We start from the raw sequence: 8,949 nt of genomic DNA on the forward strand, positions 1-8,949 counted from the left end.
TTATTTTAAAAATCATATAGAAAAACAGGAGCTATAAGCAAAAAAGTACATTCATACTGTCATTTATGTTTACCTACATCATTACCCTTACTGGTGTTCTTCATTTAAAATGTGAATTCAAAGTTACTGTCTAGTGTCCTTTAACTTCAGCATGAAGGACTATCTTTAGCATTTTCTGTAGGACACGGCCAATTAGCAATGAGCTCCCTGAGTTTTTGTCTATCTGGGAATGTCTTAACTTCTCCATTTTTTTTTTTTTTTTTGAAGCAGGGTCTCTGTCGCCCAGGCTGGAGAGCCATGGTGTGATCAAGCTCACTACAGCCTTGATCTCCCAGGCTCAGGCTCAAGTGATCCCACCACCTCAGAATCTTAAGTAGCTAAGACTACAGTCATGTACCACCACACCTGGCCAAATTTTGATTTTTAGTAGAGATAAAGTCTTTCTATGTTGCCCAGGCTTGAACTCCTGAGCTCAAGCAATCCTCTTGCGTTGGCCTCCCAAAGTGCTGGGATTAGAGGCATGAGACACCACTCCTGTCCTTCTTCTTTTTTTGTTGAATGGAGTCTTGCTCTGTCACCCAGGCTGGAGTGCAGTGGTGTGATCTCAGCTCACTGCAACCTCTGCCTCCTGAGTTCAAAGCAATTCTCTTGCCTCAGCCTCCCAAGTAGCTGGGATTATAGGTGTGTGCTGCCACGCCCAGCTAATTTTTGTATTTTTGGTAGAGACAGGGTTTCACCATGCTGGCCAGGGTGGTCTCAAACTCCAGACCTCATGATCCACCCTCCTCGGCCTCCCAAAGTGCTGGGATTAAAGGTGGGAGCCACCGTGCCAAGCCTCTCCTTCATTTTTGAGAGATAATTTGCAACATGTAGAATTCTTGTTTGACAGTTTTTCTTTTTCTTTTTCTTTTTTTTTGAGACAGAGTCTCGCACTGTTGCCCGGGCTGGAGTGTAGTGGCACGATCTCAGCTCACTACAACCTCTGCCTCCCAGGTTCAAGCGATTCCCCTGCCTCAGCCTCCTCAGTAGCTGGGATTACAGGCGCATGCCACTGTGCCTGGCCAGTTTTTTTTATTTTTTATTTTTAATAGAGATGGCATTTCACCATGTTGGCCAGGCTGGTCTCAAACTCCTGACCTCTGGTGATCCATGCACCTCGGCCTCTCAAAGTGCTGGGATTACAGGCATGAGCCACCGCGCCCAGCTGACTGTTTTTTTCTTTCAGCCCTTTCAATATTATCCCTTGCTTTCTGACTTAAATGATTTCTGATAACAAATCAGCCATTAACCTTATTGAGGACTCTTTGTTACATGTTGAATCACTTTCTATCTTGCTGCTCTCAAGATCCTCTCTTTGTCTTTGGCTTTTGACAGTTTATGATGTGTCTTGGTGGGAATTTCTTTGAGTTTATCCTATTTGGAGTTTGTTGAAGTTCTGGGATGTGTAGATTTATGTCTTATATCAAATGTGGGAAGTTTTCAACCATTATTTATTTAAACATTCTCTCTGTTTTTATCTGTCTTTCTTCTTTCCTGGAACTTATATTTTACATATATAGGGATGCCTGATAATGTACCACAGATCTCTTAGGCTCTGTTCAATCTTCTTTATTCTTTCTGTTCCTCAAACTGGATAATATTAACTGATCTACCTTAAAGTTCATGGAATCTTCCTTCTTCCTGCCTGAATATGCTGATGAGTGTTTCTAATGAAATTTTCACTTCAGTTATCATATTTTCAACTTTCTATTGGTTTATTTTTAAAATAATTTTTATCTCTTTAGTGATATTCTCTATTTGATCAGGCATCATTATACTTTTAGTTTTTTAGACATGGTTTCCTTTAGCTCTTTGAACATATTTAAAATAGCTGGTTTAAGTTCCTTAGCTAGGAAACCCAGCATTTGGGTTTTCTCAGATATAATTTTCACTGATTTTTTTTTTTTTTTTCTGTATATGGACCATACTTTCCTCTTCCACAATTTTTACTGATTTCTTTTTTTTTCCTGCTTGTGAGCCATACCTTCTTGTTCCTTTGAATGCCTCATCATTGTTTTTCTTTGTTGAAAGCTGGATATTTTGAATAATATAATGTGGCAACTCTGGAAATCAGATTCTACCTCCTTCTCAAGGCTTACTTTTGGTGCTGCTTGTTGTAGTTGTAGTTGTTTTGTTTAGTGACTTTACTGAACCAAGTCTATAAAGTCTGTGTTTTCTGTTATGTGTGGCCAATGCTGTCTCTGTTAGCTTAGAGGTCAGCTAATGAGAGAGCAGTTGCCTTAGATGCATGGAATTCAAAAATCTTCCAGACTTTGTGGAAGGGCCATGTGTATGTTTTGGGGCATGCCTTCCAACACTCAGCCAGGCAATTGATAACTCTGCATTTGCCTTCATTTCCTGCTTGCACAGAGCCATGACGTCAGTCAGAGATAAGGTCTTAGGGCTTTCTCTGGTCTTTACTAAGTATGTACATTGCCCTGAGTATGCATGTGGCCTTCTAGATTTCCAGGTGTAATCACAGACCATACACATAAATCTCATTCCCCTGTCTTTCTTCTCAAGATTTTGGTTAGTGAGTGGTTTGCTACAAATGTCATCCATTGTCTCAGGTAGCAGCAACTAAAATATTTGCCTGGACATATTTGTGACAAATGGCCTCTGGGTGGTGGATTTAGTATTTAGTTACCAAATTAGGCAAAATAAAGATAAGCCTTTTGAGTGGGTCTTTTGGGAAGCCATCAGACAGATCAAATAAAGAGAATTCTTTTCAAGTGAGGTCTGTCTATTCTTTATATTATCAAGAATGTGCTCTATTATTCTTAAAGATATTGCTTAACTGGGGAATGAGGGATGGGTCTAGGGAAAGATAAAATGCCACAAAGCTCACTGTTACTACCAATATTCATTTGTTTTTCTTGAAAAACAGAAAGTTCCCTTGTGCCTCTTCCCAGTCCATTAATCTCTCCCATCCAACCAGATGCAATAATTGATGTGATTTATATCACCATAGGCTAATTTTACCTATTCTAAAACTTCATGTAAGTGGAATTATAAGTTATGCACATTTAAACAAATTAACCTTTTCATTTTGAGACAATTTTAGATGGATTCACAGGCAATTGTAAGAAATAATATACAGAGATTCTGTGTAAACTTTACCCAGTTTTTCCCAATGGTACTGTCTTGCAAAACCATAGTATAATATCACAACAAGGATACTGACATTAATACAGTCAAGATACAGAACATTTCTATCACCACAGGAATCCTTCATGTTGTTATTTTACAGATACACCCACTTCCCTCCTACTCCCTCCGTATCCTTAACCCCTGGCAATTACTATTTTTTCTCTATTTCTATAATATTGTCATTTCAAGAATGTTACATAAATGAAATAATATAGTATGTAACATTTTGGTTCGGCTTCTTTTTCACTGAATAAAATTCTCTGGATATTTAAAATATTGTGTGCATCCATAGTTGATTTCTTCAAATTGCTGAGAATTACTCCATGATATGAATATACTGTAGTTTGTTTAACCATTTACTTGTTAAAGACAGCTGAGTTGTTTCCAGTTTTGGCTATTATGGATAAATCTGCTATAAACATTCATGTACAGGTTTTTGTGTGAAAATAAATTTTCGTTTATCTTGGGGATGCACAAGATTGCAATTCCCAGTGAGACCATCTGTGTCTGGATATTTCTTTTTTGGGAGTTTTAAAATTATGAATTAAACTTTCTTAATAGTTATATGGCTATTCATATCATCTATGTCATACGGAGTGACCTGTAGTGTTTTTAATTTTTTTTTTTTTAAAAAAGGTCCATTTTGGCCAAGTGTGGTGGCTCATGCCTGTAATCCCAGCACTTTGGGAGGTTGAGGTTGGTGGATTGCTTGAGCCCGCGAGTTTGAGACAAGCCTGAGCAATATGGAGAGACCCTGTCTCTACAAAAAATACAAACATTAGCCAGGTATGGTGATTCACGGTTGTAGTCTCAGCTACTTGGGAGGCTGAGGAAGGAGGATCACTTGAGCTTGGGAGTTCAGGGCTGCAGCGAATCATGTTTGCACCATTGCACTCCAGCCTAGGTGGCAAAATGAGACCTCAACAACAACAAAAAACATCAATTGTTTTGTCTAAGTTGTCAAATATATGTGTATAGTGTAATTCTTAATATTCCCTTATTACTCCTTTGATTTCTGCATAGTCTTTAGTGATATACTTAGTTTAATTCCTAAGTTAGCAATTTCTGTCTTCTTTAATTCTTTGTTAATATTGCTAGAGATTTTATAGGTTTTTTCAAATAACTGGTTATTTTTAAAATCAATTTTCTCTTGTTTTTCTGCTTTCCATTTCATTAATTTCTTCCTTTATCTTTATTGTTTTCTTTTTTTAAAAAAATTAAAAAATTTTTTCCATCCATGGGACTCTGCTTGATAAATCTTCATTATTTTCTTTTTTCTGTTTGCTTTGGGTTTATTTTGCTCTACTTACTCTAAGTTTTTGAGTTGGGAGCTTTGATTGTTGATTTGTAGTGTTTCTTCTTAAATGTATGCATTTAGTGCATACATTAAATAAATTTCTCTCTTTGCACTGCTTTAGCACAAATTTTCATATGCTGTATTCTCATTTTCATTCATCTCAATGTACTTTAAAAATTCCCCTGAACTTCCTCTTTGATCCTCTTTCACCTCATGTCTTTTTAAAAAGTGTGTCATTTGGTTATTAGGTGTTTGCAAGTTTTCCTTTTATCATTCTGTTTCTGATTTCTAGTTTGATTCTATCATTATCAGAGAGCACACTATATGGTTTCAATTCTTTAAATGTTTGGAGGTTTGTTTTATGGCCCAGGATAAGGGCTATCTTATGGTATATGTTCTGTGGGCACTTGAAAAGTATTTGTATTCTGCTATAGTTGGGTAGAGTGCTCTATAATGTTGTTTAGATCTTGTTGGTTGATGTTGATTTTGCAACTTTCCTTTTTTATTTTAGAGACAGAGTCTCACTATGTCACCCAGGCTGGAGTGCAGTGGCGCAGTCTTGGCTCACTGCAACCTCCACCTCCCAAGTTCAAGCAATTCTCATGCCTCAGCCACCTGAGTAGCTGGGATTACAGGCATGTGGCACCATACTTAGCTAATTTTTATACTTTTAGTAGACACAGGGTTTCACCATGTTGGTCAGGCTGGTCTTCAACTCTTGGCATCAAGAGATCTGCCTGCTTCTGCCTCCCAAAGTGCTGTGATTATAGGTGTGAGCCACCACACCTGGCCTATGATGTCAATTTTTTATATATTCTTGCTCAATTTTTGTCTAGCTGTCCTATCAAATTTTGGGAGCAGTGTGTTGTAGCTTCTACTTATAATCATGGATTTGTCTGTTACTTCAGTTCTATCAGTTTTTGCTTCTTTGGAGTTTGTTGTTTGATGCATTTACATTTAGGATTGCTATGTCTTTTTTGTGGATTAATATTTTTTATCATTATATAATGTCCCCTTCTGTCTATGGTAAATCTTTTTTTTTCTTTTTGCTCTGAAGTCTACTTTATCTGAAATTAATATAGTCACTCTTATTTTCCTTAAATTAATGTTTGCATGGTATATATTTTTCCATCTTTTTAATTTCAGTCTTTCTATATTGTTACGTTTGAAGTGAGTTTCTTATAGACAGCATAGGATTGGGTCATGTTTTAAAACTCATCTGCCAATATCTGTCTTTTAATTGGTATATTTAGCCTATTTACATTTAATGTAATTATTGATGTGTTAGGACTTCAGTTTGTCATTCTATTTTTTGTTTTCCTATTTGTTCTCTCTGTTTTTCTTTGTTTTCTTTTCTTTCTTTCTTTTTTTTTTGAGATAGAGTCTTGCTGTGTTGCCCAGGCTGGAGTGCAGTGGTGCGATCTTGGCTCACTGCAACCTCCACCTCCCAGTTTCAAGCGATTCTCCTGCCTCAGTCTCCCAAGCCTCTGGGATTACAGGCATGCACCACTATGCCTGGCTAATTTTTGTGTTTTTAGTAGAAATGGGGTTTTGTCATGTTGGCCAGGCTGGTCTCAACAAGTGGTCCGCTTGCCTCAGCCTCCCAACGTGCTGGAATTACAGGCATGAGTCACTGTGCCCATGTTCTCTCTGTTTTTCATTTCCTTTTTCCTGCCTTCACATGGGTTATGTGAATATCCTTAAGATTTCCGTTTTGACTGAGCTACAGTCTTTTTTTAAATTTAGGTTTATCTCTTTGTATAGCTTTTACAGTGGTTGCTATAAGAATTACATTTTACATACATAAATTATCATAGTTTACTGTTATTCATTTTGAATAACATGAATAAGAATAATCTTGGCTGGGTGCACCTGTAATCTCAGCACTTTGGGAAGCCAAGGTAGGTAGATCACGAGGTCAGGAGATTGAGACCATCCTGGCTAACAGGGTGAAACCCCGTCTCTACTGAAAATACGAAAGAATTAGCTGGGTGTGGTGGCAGGCGCCTGTAGTCCCAGCTACTCGAAATGCTGAGAATGGCGTGAACCAGGGAGGCAGAGCTTGCAGTGAGTGGAGATTGCACCACTGCACTCCAGCCTGGTCGACAGAGCAAGACTCCATCTCAAAAAAAAAAAAAAAAAAAGAATAACTTTACCTAGCCGGCACAGTGGCTCATGCCTGTAATCCCAGAACTCTGGGAGGCTGAGGCAGGTGGATCATGATGTCAGGAGTTCAAGACCAGCCAGGCCAAGATAGTGAAACCTCGTCCCTACTAAAAATACAAAAAATTAGCCAGGCATTGTGACAGGCACCTGTAATCCCAGCTACTCGGGAGGCTGAGGCAGAGAATTTCTTGAAGCCGGGAGGCAGAGATTGCAGTGAACCGAGATTGTGCCACCGCACTCCAGCTTGGGAGACAGAGAAAGATTCCATCTCAAAAAAAAAAAAAAGAGATAACCTTACCTTTCTTTATGTCTTTCTACCCTCTTCCATTTATAACATAATTTTTTTTTTTTTTTTTTTTTTGAGACGGAGTCTCGCTCTGTCGCCCAGGCTGGAGTGCAGTGGCCGGATCTCAGCTCACTGCAAGCTCCGCCTCCCGGGTTTACGCCATTCTCCTGCCTCAGCCTCCCGAGTAGCTGGGACTACAGGCGCCCGCCACCTCGCCCAGCTAGTTTTTTGTATTTTTTAGTAGAGACGGGGTTTCACTGGGTTAGCCAGGATGGTCTCGATCTCCTGACCTCGTAATCCACCCGTCTCGGCCTCCCAAAGTGCTGGGATTACAGGCTTGAGCCACCGCGCCCGGCCTATAACATAATTTTTAAGAATTTCGTCTACATATATTTAAAATCACATCTGATAACATCACAGATATTGCTTCAGCCATCACACAAGTTTAGAAAACTCAAGAGAAGGAAAGTCTCTAGTATTTAGCCGTATTTTTGCTTATTGTGTTTTTTCTTGCTATATGATGTTCCAAGATTCTTTCTTTTATTGTTTCCTTTCTAATTAGAGAACTTCCTTTAGTCATTTCTTTTAGGGTAGGTCAGCTGATAACAAATCCTCTTAGTATTCTTTCATGTGAGAATGTGTTAATTTCCTTTTCATTCCTAAAAGATATTTTCACTGGGTTGACAGGATTTTCTCTTTCAGCACCTGAAAAATATTGTGTCATTTCTTTTGGGTTCACATGGTTTCTGATGAGAAATCCACTGTCATTAAAATCGTTTTCCTCTGTAGGTAAGGTATTGTTTCCCCTGGCTGCTTTGAAAATTTTTTCTTTATCTTTGTTATTTCTTGGAAGTTTAATTATTATGTTTCTTGGAGTAAATTTACTTGGGCTTAACCTGTTTGAGGTTAGCTCAGCTTCTTGAATATATAGGTTTATGTATTTTGCATATAGTGCCTACTTTTTTTTTTTTTTTTTTGAGATACAGTCTGTCACTGAGGCTGGAGTGCAGTGTCGCGATCTTGGCTCACTGCAGCCTCTGTCTCCCAGGTTCAAGCCATTCTCTTGCCTCAGTCTCCTGAGTAGCTGGGACTACAGATGCCTATCACCATGCCTGGCTAATTTTTTGTATTTTTAGTAGACATGGGGTTTTGCCATGTTGGCCAGGCTGGTCTTGAACTCCTGACCTCAAGTGATCTGCCTGCCTCGGCCTCCCAAAGTGCTGGGATTACAGCTGTGAGCCACTGAACCCTGCCTCAGCCATTGTTTCTTAAGGTAATTTGCAAGCATCACTCTTTTTCTCCTCTCCTTTTGGTACACAGATTACATGAACGTTAGAACTTTTTAAGGCCCGCAGGTGCCTCAGGTGCTTTTTATCTTTTTCTATTTCCTCCCTCCCTGATGTTCAGATTTGGTATTTTCTATTGCATTATTTCCTCAAGTTTACCAATTCTTTCTTCTGCTTTTTTGTTTTGTTTTGTTTTGTTTTTTGAGACAGAGTTTCACTCTTGTTGCTCAGGCTGAAGTGCAATGGCGTGGTCTCAGCTCGCTGCAACCTCTGCCTCCTGGGTTCAAGTGATTCTCTTGCCTCAGCCTCCCAAGTAGCTGGGATTACAGGTGCCTGCCACCACACTCGGCTAATTTTGTTTTTGTTTTTGTTTTTTAGTAGAGACAGGATTTCATCATGTTGGCCAGGCTGGTTTTGAACTCCTGACCTCAGGTGATCGCCTGCCTTGGCCTTCCAAAGTGCTGGGATTACAGGCATGAGCCACTGCACCTGGTTTTTTTTTTTTTGAGACAGACTCTCATTCTGTCACCCAGGCTGGCATGCAGTGGCGTGATCCTGGCTCACTGCAACCTCTGCTTCCTGGGTTCAAGCGATTCTCCTGCCTCAGTCTCCTGAGTAGCTGAGATTACAGGCATATGCCACCACATCTGGCTAATTTTTATATTTTGAGTAGAGACAGAGTTTCACCATGTTGGCCAGGCTGGTCTTGAACTCCTGGCCTCAAG

This window comes from Trachypithecus francoisi, unplaced genomic scaffold, assembly GCF_009764315.1.
Source record: "Trachypithecus francoisi isolate TF-2019V2 unplaced genomic scaffold, Tfra_2.0 Lachesis_group9, whole genome shotgun sequence".
In the NCBI taxonomy this organism is placed as follows: domain Eukaryota; kingdom Metazoa; phylum Chordata; class Mammalia; order Primates; family Cercopithecidae; genus Trachypithecus; species Trachypithecus francoisi.